The sequence below is a fragment of the Dasypus novemcinctus genome, chromosome 17 (genome assembly GCF_030445035.2).
Source record: "Dasypus novemcinctus isolate mDasNov1 chromosome 17, mDasNov1.1.hap2, whole genome shotgun sequence".
In the NCBI taxonomy this organism is placed as follows: Eukaryota; Metazoa; Chordata; class Mammalia; order Cingulata; family Dasypodidae; genus Dasypus; species Dasypus novemcinctus.
The window spans coordinates 49,424,733-49,437,751 of NC_080689.1; the positions used below are offsets into that span (position 1 = coordinate 49,424,733).

The following is a 13,019-nucleotide window of genomic DNA, read 5'->3' on the forward strand; positions in this document are numbered from 1 at the left end:
CTTTTAAAGTTCAGATTAGGAAGAAAGGTAGCCTTGAAATTAGGCCTTCAAGGATGGAAAGGATTTACCAGGGCAGAAGGGAGAAGGAAAGATATTCAGGGCTGCAAGAAGGGTGAGAAAACCGAGGATGAAATGTCCTCTCAGCCACTTGTGAGGAGCTGAGACTCCATTAACTGGCTTTCTAGAAAAGGAAAGAGCAGGGTTAGCCATTATGGAGGAGAGGAGGAAGACTTGAAGCCTGTCCTGTAAAGGAAAACACTTCTAACCTACTCCAAGGTGGTTCAAGGTGGAGGTGACACCGTTGGGGGGAAAGCTTCCAGGGCACCACAGAGGAAGAGCAAGAAGAACTTTCTATCAGCCTCAAAGAAAGACCATGCTTCCAGAAGACAAAAGGATTTGCCAGTTGATCCAGGAACCTTGAAAATGAGGCACCCGGCAAGGTTTGCGCCAAATGCGTAGACTCTACACCATAAGGAAAAACCACCAAAACCCCAAATTTACTTTCCTTCTTGTTCATGGAAAGGACCAGCACTTTCCCTCATTGTAAAGATTTGCTAGACGATGGCTGGAGTTGGACCCTGGAGCAGCCCCTCCTCACAGCCAGATGGAAGCTCCTGGTTCTTCCCAAGGCCTCAGTGTGTTTACCTGTCCCCAGAGAACTTGGATTTGGTGCTAGGAAAAACCATTTATTTTCTAGATTCCTGTAGGCATACCCCTGATTTCCTGGGGATGGGAGGTCAGACTTCGTTTATAGTCGTGGGCAAAATTGAAGTTAGACCTCACCCCCTAACTCAGCCAAAAGGATACACGAATTTCAGCTTTTTTAGAAGAGAGCAGGGAGAGGGCCTCCAAGGTAACCATGAGGTAGCTTGAGTGTATTTCACACAGGACACAGTAGGCTTTCTTCCTCTAAGTAAATATCTAACAGTTTCCAATTCTGTAGATTCTGCCCATTTCCTTCTTTAAAAAGAGCTAAAAATATACACACACTTATGTTTCCAGCTTCATGCAAATGATACTGAGATGAATTAAGAGAGAACCTGCTCACCACCAAAATCATCCTCATTCGTCTAGGTGGACACAAAGGACCTGAGGTTCAACTTGCCCCAAATGTGTAGTCAGTATTTCCTCTCCTGAAGACATAGCTCCTGAGAAAGGGCTAATGAGAGAAAAGGGCCAGTGACCCAAGCCCATCAGTCAGACCCTCCCCAGTAGAATCTGCCAGCATCATCTGAAAGATGATCTCTTCCCATCTCAGCTGATAGCTTGTGACTTTGGGGCTGCTGCCTTGAAGAACAGGTCTGAGAGACAGTGAGGCAGAGCCCCGAGAAGCTGCTGCAAGCCCCCAGTTCCAACTACATCTGTATTCCACATTTATTTGCATTTCCTAGTTATATTAGCCAAAAAATTTCTTCTTTTTTATTTATTACTAATTTGAGCTGGGTTTTTGTCACTTGCAGCCTAAAGAGACCTCAACAAAGCTTTCCCCTTTGGTCAAGCCCTTGTGAAGAACCTACAGCCACTCTTTTTGAACACCAAGCTCCTTGTTCCATTCCAACTGTGGCCACTCTAAAATACAGACTCTTGGGGGAAGCAGACTTGGCCCAGTGGTTAGGGCGTCCGTCTACCACATGGGAGGCCTGAGGTTCAAACCCTGGGCCTCCTTGACCCATGTGGAGCTGGCCCATGCGCAGTGCTGATGCATGCAAGGAATGCTGTGCCACACAGGGGTGTCCCCCATGTAGGGGAGCCCCATGCGCAAGGAGTACACCCCATAAGGAGAGCCACCCAGCACGAAAGAAAGTGCAGCCTGCCCAGGAATGGTGCCGCACACACGGAGAGCTGACACAACAAGATGACGCAGCATAAAGAAACACAGATTCCCGTGCCGCTGACAACAACAGAAGCGGACAAAGAAGAACATGCAGCAAATAAACACAGAGAACAGACAACTGGAGTGCGCGGGAGGGGGGAGCAGAGAGATTAAAAATAATAATAATAAAATAAAATAAAATACAAACTCTTGGGCCACCTGAGCACAGGCAAGTGCTTTATCTCTCAGTCCCTTCCCTGCCTGTTTGTCAGCCCCATTGGCCTGACCTGTCGGCCTGCAAACAATGCCCCCATTTTATCAATCTTTCACTCAAGTGCCCTCTTTCCCCACCCCCATCTTTGGGAAAGAAAAAAATCACTAAAAAAAGAATAACTGCCATAAATATTGTGAGCCATGTGACAGGAAACACCACACCCTATGTCAATAAATACTCTGAAACTGCAGCTTCTTCGTGATGCTCCTGTCCTGCTGGAACGCTCTAGGTTTCTGCTGTTCGCAGAGGAGAAGCAGGCAGGGCCCAGGGCCTGGAACACGCAGGCAAAGCCCAGGCTCTCCCGGCCTTCACGCACTCCACACACTAAGCAAAGACACGGCCGTCATGCGCTGAGACTCAGTTTCCTTACAGGTAGATTGGGAATAATTTCGAGTTAATAACCAGTTAAAGATGAATGATCCCAAACATGGCTAAGTCCTGACAAGGATAAACAACACAGAGGTTTCTGACTGGTTTTTGAGCAATAATAATAATAACAACAACAACACACACAACATGCCTGTGTGGTAGGAACTGACTATTGTGTCCGTTTTACAGATGAGGCTCCTAAGGCTGGGAGAAATGGTGGGACTTGTCTGAGCTTGCCCAGGGGTGGCTGTGGTCAGCTGGGAGTCAGACCCCAGTGCCTGCCCACCAAGACCTTCCTGTCCGAGGAACATGAAAGAACTCTCTGCTCTACTGTCTCCGCAACATGGGCAAGGAGAGCTGCCCTGACTCCCAGCCAGTTCCTGAGTCCACCGATGGAAATGTCCTGGAGAAATAAAAAGCCCTATAAAATATTGGTTATTATTAATATCTGTGCAGTCCAGTCCAAAGTGATGTTGCAAGTGGCGACCTGTCCACCTTACTCTTTTCACCCCCAGAAAACATGGGTGGGACATTTGACTAAGTAACTGTCACCTGTGGGAAAATGTCCCTTCCCACATAGTTCCACCTTAGGACTCCTCTCCCCAGCTGACTGCAGACGCCTTGTGGGCAGCCCAGGCTAGAGCTGTGAGACTGTGGGGACTCAGTCTTCAGCTGAATCCTCTTCCAGCATTTACCATCTGTGTGACCCCTAAGTCTTGTCTTGGTGTGTCATCTGTGACCTGGGAATAAAAATAATATCTATTAGAGGTTTTCTTTTTTAATTATGAACTGTATTTAAAATTGTTTTAAATTATGAAATATTTTAGATACTCAAAATATAAATATCTAACCCTCCCGCAACTTAGAATATAAAATGTTATCACCGAAGCCCCATTGTACCTCATCACCACCGCCCATTCCCCTTCTTCTCTCGCCGAAGGGAACCATCCTGCAAAATTGAAAAAAAAAATCAGATTTTTCCGTACGAGGCCAGATAGTAAATCTATTTGACTTTGTGGGTCAGAGGGCCTCTGTGAAGTAATCAGCAATGCCCTGTGTGGCGCCAAGGCAGACATGAACAGTACAAAAGAATGAGCATACTTGAGTGCCAATAAAACTTTATTCATGGGCACTGAAATTTGAATTTTGTTTAACTTTCAGGGGTCACAAATAATGTTCCTTTGACTTAGTTTTCAACTAGTTAAAAATGCAAACACAATCCTTAGCTTGCAGGATTGTGCAGGCCGTACAAAAGCAGACAATGGGCAGAATCGGCCTGCAGGCCGTCGTTTGCCAACCCCTGGTATATATCTTTCCCATGCATATTTTAATACTACAAATCCATATGTGCCTACCCATAAACTATATGGAGTATAGTTTTGTGTGTCTTAAAATTTCATATAAATGATATTATACAGTACATTTGCTTCTACAACCGATCGCTCTCTTTTTTTCTTAACTTTATGCCTGTTGAGATTTATCTGAGTAGTTACATGTAGCTCTAGGTTATTCATCTTAACTGCTGTATAGGATTTCACATATGAATTTACCATGACATATATCCATTCTCTGCTTGATGGACATTCAGGTTGTTCCATATTTTTTACTATTACAAAGAAAGCATGCTGGCATACATCTCCTTGTGCACATGACCTAGAGCTCCTCAAGGCTTGTTCCTCCAAGTAGACTGGCCTGATCACGGGGGCCTGGTGGCCACATGAAACAACACAGGGCACCTCGTGCATGTCTGCTCTCAGGTAGCCTTTGTTCCTCATAATGCCCCTCAAGTACCAGGAAGAGGTCTGGGAATCTAAGGGTCTTAATAGATAAACACTTTCCTTTTTTTCCCCTCTTATTTCAACCCCCCCGCCCCCCCTCCCCCATTGTCTGCATTCTGTGTCCATTCTCTGTGCGTTCTTCTGTGTCTATTGTATTCTCATTAGGCAGCTCCAGGAACCCATCCCGGGATCTTCCAGAGTGGGAGAGAGGCAATCATTCTCGTGTCACCTCAGCTCCCTAGTTTGCTGCACCTCATATTGTCTCTTCTCTGTGTCTCTTTTTGTTGCTTCACCTTGCTGCGCCAGCTCTCCATGTGGCGCAGCAAGATGATGAAGGCAGGCTGCACTCCTGCACGGGGTGGCCCTCCTTGCATGGGGGGGGGAGGGGAGCACCTCTATGTGGGGTGGCATTCCTTGCACATGGCAGCACTACACAGGGGCCAGCTCACCACATGGTCAGGAGGTCCTGGGTATCAAACCCTGGGCCTTCTATATGGTAGGCGGAAACTCTATCCATTGAGCCATATCCTTTTCCCTAAACACTTTCTAATTTATTTAGAAAAGACCACCACGGGACAAAATGTGTGGGACAAACTATGAGGTCTGTGCAGGATCAGGAAAGGAAATGGTCAGTTGGGTCACAATGGTCAGGAGCAGCTTTAAAAGCAAGGTAGGGAAGCAGACGTGGCCCAATGGATAGGGCGTCTGCGTATCACATGGGAGGGCCGTGGTTCAAACCCCGGGCCTCCTTGACCCATGTGGAGCTGGCCCATGTGCAGTGCTGATGTGCATAAGGAGTGCCTTGCCACACGGGGGTGTCCCCCACATAGGGGAGCCCCACATGCAAGGAGTGGGCCCTGTAAAGAGAGCCGCCCAGCACAAAAGAAAGTGCAGCCTGCCCAAGAATGGTGCCACACACACGGAGAGCTGACACAGCAAGATGACGCAACAAAAAGAAACACATTTCCCGGTGCCGCTGATAAGGATAGGAGTGGTCACAGAAGAACACACAGCGAATGGGCACAGGGAGCAGACAACTGGGGGGTGGAGAGGAAAAAAAAACGGTATTTTTTTAAAAATTGAAAAAAAAATAAAAGCAAGGTAATGGTGAGCAGGTGTAGCCCAGTGGTTGAATGCCTGCTTCCCACCTACAAGGTCCTGGGTTTGACCCCTGCTACCTCCTAAAACTAATTAATTAATTAATCAAAAAGAAGTTTGTGGTTTGTTTGTTTTAAGAAAGCAATGTATGCATGAAAGAAAGAGAGGGATTTGGAGACTGGATGGGAAAAGAGATGCTTCTGATGAAGATGCTGGCACACGTGGGTTCAGAGTTAGGAATGAACGCGCTGTGTGCAGAGGATGTCCAGGAGAGCATTGTGGCCAGAGCCTAGGTGCTTGTGGAGAGAGGAGAGGGAGAAAATGTGCAAAGTCCTTTTGAGGGACTCTGCATGTCAGGCCCAGCGTCAGGGACTTGACTTCCTGGGCAATGGCAGTCAATTTTCCAGCCAGGAAAGGCCAGTCCTTCAGAGAAAGATGATAACCCTTTTTGAGGGAACTTGAAAGCAGATAGAGCTAAGCCAGACACAAAATCAGGGCAGGGCAGGGGGCCAGATCCAACAGGAGCAGCAAGGGGCCCAAGGGGAGTCGTCAGAAGGAGCGTGTGTGGGCAGCTTTCCTCCAGTGGCCAACACTGCCATCGACTCGGCGGCTGGAATGGACCCTCTAGAGAGGCTGCAGGGAGCCAGGCTGAGGGCGAGTCTTTAAACAGTACATTCCACTATTTGGTCCTAGTCCGCAAAAATGGAAGCTGCCGTCTGAAATCAAACACAACCCAGGAATTGCAGAGTTGGTCTTGGGGCTCTTTCCAACCTGAGCCCAGTGTAATCCGGTTTTCCCCTTAAACTGATTTAGCACTTGTGGTTCAGGCAGAGACAGGTGGGGCTGTGGAGTCAAACATTTCCCACTTGAGCCTGTACGTAGAACAAGCAATTATTGCTATTAAAGGGAAACACTATGTTTAAGACAACAAATTAGAAGAGCGAAAGGACTCAATGGCATCTCTTCGTTCATTCATTCAGCAAATATGTATCAAGTCCCTTTTGTCTCTTTTGTGTGCAGCACTGTGCCAGGCAGAGTAGGACCGTGAAATGGTGTAAGGCATGGTACCACCATCCACCTGAGGAGTCAAAACGGCCACTGTTGTGTGTGTGTGTTTTTAATAGTGATACATAGCAGCATATCGTGAGTGCTGAAATTAATCTTTCAATCAACATGATGGGAATTCAAAGGAATATTGAAAATCCAAGGAGGATCTGGTAAAGGCAATTCAAGTTGACTTTTTGAAGGATAGAGAAGCAGAGAGGAGGCAAGAGAGGATCCCAAGAACAGAGACAGGATGAGCAGGTGTATGGAGGTGATAACGAGCAAGACCCACTTGGGCAGAGTGTGGCCTTGCACCACAAGCTCTTTCCCTCACAGCACAGCTGCCCACAATCGGGCCTGACTTGGCCGTTCTCACTACCTGACTGTGTCTGTGGCCCCTCTTCCCCCAGGGTCCTGGTAACATCAGGCCCACTCCCAATCTGCCCCCTCAGTCACCAGAGATCCCTACCAGAGCCAAGGGCCTGGTTCTATTGACCCTGCAACACATTTTAGCCTCACTACTTTGGCTAGGTCCTTCACTTCTCTAGCCTTCCTATGTTTGATGGTGAAATAGGAGTGATCTTGCCTTCCCTTATCCAACTGCTATAAATATCAAAGAGATATTTGACCTGGGTCACTTTGTCAAGAGGACATGTGCCACCATCACATCACATGCCTGCAGAGCTTGTGGAACACCCAAATCTGAAAGGTTGAGAGCAAGCCATGAGGAGGAAGGAATTTCATTCAAAATGGAAATTCCAACCATAGTACCCTGCCTCCTCACACATAGTACCAGGCCTCCTCACACGCCCCCACCCCATGATCCTTTCTCATCAGTGGGCATTCATGAAGGCCCCTGAGTCTAGAATTTACCACCATGCTGTTTGCACTTGAGCAGGAGCCCTCTCTCTCAAGTCCATTGTGAATGGCTCAGAAATGCATCCTAAAACTTATCTAGGACTTTTCCCAAGTGGGCGCCAGTATCCAAGATGACAGTAGTCTCCAAAACGGTGGTTCCATACCCCGAAGGAGATACAAGATGAGCCACTGGGGTGTGGGAAGAAAATATTACAACTGCTATTTACATTTTGTTCTAATATATAACTGTATTAGGTTTCTACTGCTGCTGTAACAAATTACCATAAACCTTGAGGTAAAAAAGGCATAAAACAGTATAAATTTATGATCTCACAGTTTCTGGAGGACAGAAATCTGGTTGGACAAAGCCAAAATCATAGTGTTGACAGGGCAGCATTGCCTCCTGGAGGCTCTGGGGAAGAATCCTCTTCCACGTTGATTCAGGTTGTTGGCTGAACTCAGTTCCTAGCAGTTGTTTGTCCTTGCTGGCTCTCAGCTGGGGTCTTTCTCCTAGAGGCCACCATCATTCTTTCGCATGCTTTGCATTTAGCCCCCTCCAACAATAGCAGGTCGAGTCCCTCTCATGCTTCGAGTCTCTGACTCTTCTGCCCCTCTCTCTGACTCTAGCCTGAGAAAGTTCTCTACTTTAAGGATGCATGGGATTAGATTGGACCCACCTGGATAGTCCAGGATACTCTCTCTATTTTAAGGCCCTTAACCTTAATTTCATCTGCAAAGTCCCTTTTGCCATATGAGGTAAGAGGGATTAAGGTGTGGACACCTTTAGGGGGCATTCTGCATACCAAATAATAAAGAAAATAAGCTTTACTAGTATTCCACATATAGATTGCAGCTGCAGGACAGAAGGCCAGGTGAGACAGAAGTACTTAGGGTACCTGAGGTGTCTGGAGAGAAAGGTGGAATCCTGTGACAAGGAGGGATTGACAGTGGCACCCTCACCTGCTTGCTTTTAGCACATTGTGACAGATTAAAATTCTGCATTCACGGTGGCTGGGATTCGTAAATCAGAATCCCAGTGACTTTCTTCCATTTGGACTTACGTATCTTACACATCTCTTTCAGCTGTAACAACCCACGTGTTGAGAAATCAAACTCAAAACCAGACTTTTGACTCACTGTGGCACAAAATAATACACAAAGATTTTTCTAAATAATAATAGCTATTAAATCCCATGGCTCTCGCTAAAAATAAGATTATTGATAATAGATCTTAATGATATCAAAAAGGGGTTGTCTTGTTAATAGAAAAAAATAGTTATTTTTAAATATTTAATCTGGACCAATTTTTAAAATTTTATTTAGGCATGTTTTTTAAATAGATATGTTAGTACAGAAGTGTGTGTACATAGATTATCTTTAAAAATAAACACACATATACTAGAGGTGCCTTCTCAAAACTGTTTTTGCTGATAAAGTTGCTCAAGCAAGGTTTGGAGGATCAAGCCCTAGCTCACAAGATAGAGACGTGCTGGGGTAAAGGCAAACCTTCTAGAGCTATTTGAAAGCTTCCCCAAACCTCCTAAATATGCTGTTCTTCAAAATATTTAGTTCTCTGGTCATGACTGTGCTCTTCAGGCAATTTGAAGAAATTCTTTCTCCAAGTAGCCTCTCCCCTAGGCACCCTTGCTTTGGCCCAAGAGCTTTAAGGGAAGACAATGGCGGGGTTGTTCAGGTCCATTTCCTGAGGTGAAACCCGAGGATGGGGTCTGGGCCTCCCGGTCTCTCACACTCGGGGCCAGCGGGCTGTGGCGAGAAGCTCTGCGTGGCTGTGCTGGGGGCTTCCTGTGCGAGACTTTACACATTTGCAGTCCCATCAATCCAGCACCTTTGGGACAGGAAGCCAGCGAGGTTTGTGGAGCCAGATAGCCAAATAAAAAAGGACGCCTTTGACTCCCCTCAAGTTAATTAACGCTGAAGGGAGCAAGCCAAGTACAAAACCCATCGGGCTTTCTCGGAGAGAAGACTCCACGTTTTACCCATAAAGCCAAATAAACCTGACCCTGGGACCCCCGCAAATGCAGGTCAGGCCTAGCTGGGAGGTACAGAGGAACTAACACTTCTCCCTTCACACTCCTTCTGGTGTTTCCCTTCTGGGTCTTATTTTTATTCATTTTTCCAGTTTATAAAACACACTCACCGATGGGCCCTTGGGGCACATGTGGAAAAGCTTAAAAGACACAAGTACAAAAACAGATTGACTTAGAGTCAAGAACCAAAAACATAAAAATTCTCCTTCATCTCACTCCCCACCCTTCTCACCACTCCAACCCCAGTTACGTTCTGGGCCTTCCCCTCCCGTATTTCCTGAAAGGGCCATAAAGTTGGACTTTTTCAGAAGGAAAAGGAAGGTGGGTTTCAGAATTATTCTCTAATATCTCGATCCAAGTTCTTCTCTGGAATCTCGTGCTACGGCCCGGAGGTGGTTTGGCAAACGGGTTGCTTGAACGAGGAGTTCAGGCCTCAGCGATGGGCAGTGGGGCCGCTTCATCTGCTTCCAGGCCTGGGCAGCCTCCAGGACACCCAGGCCACTTCCAAGGTAGCCAGGATCCAGACCTTGCGCATACTTATCAGGAGCTCAGGTTTCCCATGCCAGGAAGGGAAATAAAGGCTATAGTCTTAGAGGACTGCCTAAACAAGTTGCTTTAAATGGCCTACCCATCCCTCCCTTTTAAAGGGTGTGCTGTTGAAATTATTTTAATCTGCTCAGTTTAACAGCTCACTTACAATTTGCAGGGTGGGAGCAGGAAGATGAAAAGGGGGCCAGAAGCCATTCCAAGGCAGAGAGACAGTGTCTTGTACGGGCCATTTTTTCTTTCATTAAACATTTAATTACTGAGTACCTGTAATATACCTGGGGCTAAAGATATATCTGCAAATAAAACCAACTTGCCCCTGCTCCTATGGATCTTAGAAGACAGTGGGGAAGATGGACATTAAACACATAACCTTACACAATAACTGAGTGATTTCAGTCTGGCATCATGTGATGAACAGAAAGCATGGGGTTCTGTGAATACACATTTCAGCTGAAAAGTGACTTAGCCTGGGAGTCAGGGAAGGGCTCTCATAGGACGGACATGCTGGCTGGGAGCTGAGGGATGTGTGGACGTTTGCCAGACCAAGACTGGGGCAAGAGCTGTAGAGGCAGAACAGTGGAGGAGGCCAAGAACCTGCAGCACAGCGAGGGTGAGGGTGTGAGATGCAGTTGGAGGGAGCCCGTCACAGGGCTGCCTTGCGCACTCCAGAAAGTAGCAAATCCCCAAACTGGGTAGTTGGGAAAGAATTGAGAGTAGGCTTCCGGGGGAGCCATTGCCCACGGATGATTTCCCCCCGTTGGCCAAACACTGCCTTCTGCCAGCAAATCCAGACTCCTCAACAACAAAAAGTTAAAAGAAGATAAGGCTTTCCCATTGCCTCTTGATCAAATGGTGAAGAATGGCAACTGTCCAGAGTGTTTTTACTTTTTTCCTGAGGATCTAGAACACATTCTTCATGAGGCAAAGGAGAACAAGAAAAGCCAAGCCAGCCAAGCTATTGTGCAAAGCTTTGGGCACACTCATCTCAAATATTAGAGGACCAGGATCCTTGAATACTCCTCCTGCCCAGATGAATCTTCCAGAAGCACACTTTTCTCCAGACCTGTTGTGCTGTGATATTTTTCACAGGAAAGAAGAATGGCCCTCAGTGTGAATCAGCTACGTGCTCTGGGTACCCCCAAAGTTAACTTAGCTCATGTATTCTGCTCAGACTTTCTCCACAAATAATACAGTATGTGGGGGTGGGGGGGGACGGGGGGGACAGCGGTTAGGCAGTCTTCTGTGATTTATTAATCCTGCTGCTAGCCTTCATCCATTGCATGAATAAATGAAAGAGCGGGTATACTCAGCTGAAAAGAAAAGAGAAAAGAAGGGAATAAGAGGCAGCCCCCTCCCACCCCCGGCCAAAACATGAAAAAATAGGCAATTTTCCCAAAAAGCCCATTGCATAGGTTAAAATCGCCCCAGGGATTGTTTAACTTGCTCCTTGGTCATTTATTTGAGCTTTAGGCCACTCTTGGGCTGAGGGACTTAATGGAAAGAGTATTTACCTTAGCAACTGCAGCAAACCAGGAATCCTGCAGGCATGCTGGGAGGACACAGAATACCTTCACAAAGGAGGCCATCAGCTAAGAAAATGTCAGACTTCACATTTGGGGATGCCATCAAGGGATCTTTTAAAAATATTTTTCTGTTAATGGTGGCTGAGGGTGGAGAAAGAAAAAGAAAAGAAAAAGGCATACTCAAGTTCCCCTTCTATTTTGCACCATGGCCCCTGCTTTCTCCTCCTCCTCCTCCTCCTCCGTTGAACAGTATGCAAGTAGGTAAGGCAGACAGGGTAAAAGAGGACTATTTGGGAAAGGAAGTTGGGAAAGCCATGCATTTCTTCCTGCCATCTTGCTGCAATAGTTGCCAAAGTGCATATATGACACTCCATGTGAAATCCTAGAGGTCATTTTTCCCATATGCCAAAGAGTATCCACATGTATGTTCTTGCAATTCCCCCTCTTCAATCCTCTGATCCCCAAACACACGTGCATGGCATTTCACTTGCCTGTATCTACTGCCAGGGCTACAGCACACACACACACACACACATACACCAGGCAGCCCTCTTGCTTTCTCAAGCACAGGAAGGAATTTCCTTTTTAGATGGAGCTGATTGAACCAGACGACACAGCTGGCCTTAAGTGTTAAGGCCCTCACCCCGAGAAGTGACTCTATGGACATTTGTACCTTTCAAGGAGCTCCAGGGAGCTCTCAACCTGGTGACTTAGCAGAAACCTCGAAGGTGGAATTCCTCCACCTTTTCAAATGTGGACAAGAGGAGGTAAGGGGTAGAGGGTGTGAAAGTGCAGAGGGCAGCTATCATCTGGGAAGGAGGCTCCAAATGGCCCCTTCCTCCCTTACCACCTCACTTCCCATACATGCCTCACCGAGACATCATCCTCTCCAGTGCCGGTGTTCGGCCTCATAGCCCACCCTTAAATGTTAGCAAGAGTGGACATCTTTGCTTCTGGGGCTGGGTTATCAAATGAATCCAGTCTCTGTATGTCAGGAAAGGTCAAGGTATAGTAACAAATAGACCCAAAATTCAGTGGCTTCACACAACAGAAGCTTATTTCTTGTTGATGTCACATCTTGGGAGGACGCGCTAGTAGGCAAACGGCTGTCTCCCACATGGTCTTTCAAGGGCCCAGACTCCCTGCATCTTAAGAGTCTCCTTGCTCAACAGCCTCCTCCCCTAGGCATGGTGGAAGAGGAAAAGGACCTGGAAGTGTTTGGGCCTGGAAGTGGCACACCTGGCTGCCCTCCCACTCCACTGTGAGAACCTGCCATGTCTCTAGAGACTAGGTGAGAGCTGAGAAACAGAGTCCCAGGCCGAGCAGCTCCTCCTCTGCCACAACTCTGTAACATGGAAAGGGAGAGAGCTAGCTAGCTCCTCCATAGTGACTCACTGCAACACGGTCCTGGGCAACTAGGAAAAATCTTAGTTTATACTTGATAAATAAGACAGAAACTGTTTTCAGCTCACTTTACCTCTAGTTTGTATTTAAGTTTGGGGAGATGACCCAGGAAGACAAAGGCCGGGTATTAAGCACTCTCTTCTCTTTGATACGACTGGTAGGTTGTGCCTGAGGGGTGTCCCATACCACGTTCCACTACGCATGAGGATCCTCATTGGCTCCAACGTCAGCGAAAGGATGAAGTCCAAATGCGTGATTGCC

At 46.9% G+C, this 13,019-nt stretch overlaps 1 long non-coding RNA gene across 1 annotated transcript; it reads right to left on the minus strand.

Moving 5' to 3' along the window:
- Nucleotides 1-3,111: 3,111 nt before the first annotated feature.
- LOC111767059 (uncharacterized) lies at nt 3,112-11,495 on the minus strand. Its single transcript, XR_002798961.3, has 3 exons — nt 11,343-11,495; nt 3,357-3,405; nt 3,112-3,196 (listed from the first exon to the last, which is right to left on the minus strand). It is a non-coding gene; the product is annotated as an uncharacterized lncRNA (long non-coding RNA).
- Between the last annotated feature and the right edge of the window lie 1,524 nt (nt 11,496-13,019).